This window comes from Benincasa hispida, unplaced genomic scaffold (assembly GCF_027475165.1).
Source record: "Benincasa hispida cultivar pf3 unplaced genomic scaffold, pf3_genome.v1.1 HicScf1730, whole genome shotgun sequence".
In the NCBI taxonomy this organism is placed as follows: Eukaryota; Viridiplantae; Streptophyta; class Magnoliopsida; order Cucurbitales; family Cucurbitaceae; genus Benincasa; species Benincasa hispida.
Window position 1 is genome coordinate 1 of NW_028326110.1, and position 2,500 is coordinate 2,500.

A 2,500-nucleotide genomic window follows, 5' to 3' on the forward strand; every position below is an offset into this window, starting at 1 on the left:
GATTCTTAAATCATTGGGTAAAGTGTATATTAACTAGTGAGGCTTTGTAGTTGCACATGGTTGAAGAGAACCATGGTGTCACCCGGTCTAATAATGCTTAAGCTTGAATATCTAGTCCATCCATGCAACACATATATTGTACACCCCAACGACAACGTACAACTAACTTTTGATGTTCACTAACAATCATAGAATGATCATTCCAATAAAATATTACTCTTTCGCTTAAAGAGTGTTGGTACACAACACAGAGATGCCGACCTTCTACGTGCCCTGACTCTACCCTTGTGCATGCCATGAAATGTAACACCCATGAAACATGAATTCTACGTTGTAATGTTAGGATTATTTGAATCTTTTGTTGGTAAACCATAAACATAAAACAATAATGTCTACCAAATATAAGATCAATCATGTTCACACAATGCGACACCCTAAGACTTGGGACAGCCACACAGCGCGTGCCCACTGACACCGACCTTGTGCATGTTAGGAAACACCAACCATGACTTGTGAAATCCATTTTCCTATGCTTTGATTGACCTCAAATTTTTTTTACAAACTAAACAACATACAAAAATGATTGTAACAAGATATCAGAATTTTTTGCCACCTCTAACCATATTATTATTTTTTTTTAATATTTAATAATAAAATATTCATAAAATATTATTGGTTGTTTAAAAAATTATGAAACTTGTGTTGCACACTACTTTGAGTGTCCTAATCATAGTCCAATCACGTCCATGCCATGAGACTTTATAAAACTTGAGTTTTTTGAGTGAGTGACAGCTCGTCACTTGGCATATGCAAGCCTGCCAGAACCAAAAATTGTTCAAATCACCTATATGGGGGGTCGACCCGCCTGCATGGGTGGGGCGGGGGGGCCCTGCGCCGTTCCATGCTCCAAGCATAGTGTGCAATATAATACCAACATATGCTTGGGGCTTGGACGTGGTCGGAGGTCCACGTCCTTGCGTCGGACGGAGAGAGGTAGCGGGATGTTGAGTTGAGCTAGAAGGATGGGCTTGTTTGGACGATGCGAAAGCACGTGGTTGCTTGCATGGTCTAGATGGACTTATCCCATCAAGTCAGACGAGATGACCTCAGTCCTTTCCCTTGTTTGGTGCGATGGAAAGGGTCGCCTCGAAGCAAAAATTTGAAAAAAATTTGGATGAAATTAGAGAGCTAGTGAGAGAGAGTTTGTTCGATCCGTGCACGACGTTGCGTGCTCCGCCCTCGCTTGATACTCCTGCGTCCTTGCTTGTAGGAGGGGTGCGGATAGTCGAGTGTTTTTTCGGCTTCAGATGGCGTACGGCGCGAGAGTGGTGAACTGGTAGTTTGGGTTGGCAGGTCGTGCTTCGGGCATGAACTGTCGACGTCGACTCCTCTTCAATGACGGCCCCGAAGAAGTGTTCGAGCGGCTGAAAATGATCGGTTCTTGCATTGGTACCACACGCGATGGAAGGTGTCGCGTCGCGTCTCGTTAGTCCCTCTCTGTCGGCAGCCTTAGATGGGTGCACGACGAACCCTAAAGCTCGCGTCGCGTTCCGCGTCAGCCTTTCCAAGGCTTGTTGCGGCCCGCGTCGTTGGTGCTCGCTCTCGTGGATGCGGTGCATTTGGCGGCATGATATGCTCGGGAAGTCTCTCGAACGTGTTGCCTCTGCATATTTCTTGAACGAATGACGCTCGTGGCCCGTGTTGATTTGGTGCCTGCTGTCGTCCTGCCGGAGGGCGGCTGGTGCTATCATGTGGGCTGCGACCTCGTGTAGGAATGCTTACCTCTGGTTGATTCTGCCAGTAGTCATATGCTTGTCTCAAAGATTAAGCCATGCATGTCTAAGTATAAGCAATTATACCGTGAAACTGCGAATGGCTCATTAAATCAGTTATCGTTTATTTGATAGTACCTTACTACTTGGATAACCGTGGTAATTCTAGAGCTAATACATGCTGAAAACCCCAACTTCGGGAGGGGTGTATTTATTAGATAAAAAACCAACGCCCTTCGGGGCTTCTTGGTGATTCATGATAACTTCACGGATCGCATGGCCTTGCGCCGGCGACGGTTCATTCAAATTTCTGCCCTATCAACTTTCGATGGTAAGGTATTGGCTTACCATGGTTTCAACGGGTAACGGGGAATTAGGGTTCGATTCCGGAGAGGGAGCCTGAGAAACGGCTACCACATCCAAGGAAGGCAGCAGGCGCGCAAATTACCCAATCCCGACACGGGGAGGTAGTGACAATAAATACTGATACAGGGCTCTTTTGGGTCTTGTAATTGGAATGAGTACAATTTAAATCCCTTAACGAGGAACAATTGGAGGGCAAGTCTGGTGCCAGCAGCCGCGGTAATTCCAGCTCCAATAGCGTATATTAAAGTTGTTGTGGTTAAAAAGCTCGTAGTTGAACCTTGGTTTTGGGTCGATCGAGGTCGTCCCGCCTATGGTGAGCATCCGGTCGTCTCGTCCCTTCTGCCGGGATGCGCTCCCTGCCT

At 46.4% G+C, this 2,500-nt stretch overlaps 1 non-coding gene across 1 annotated transcript in view; it reads left to right on the plus strand.

Annotated features, from left to right (window-relative positions):
- Positions 1-1,781: 1,781 nt before the first annotated feature.
- The window catches only part of LOC150030642 (18S ribosomal RNA), a 1,830-nt gene continuing 1,111 nt past the window's right edge, over positions 1,782-2,500 (plus strand). The window contains exon 1 of the ribosomal RNA XR_016526650.1: positions 1,782-2,500. This exon is cut by the window's right edge and continues 1,111 nt beyond it. This is a non-coding gene — a ribosomal RNA (18S ribosomal RNA).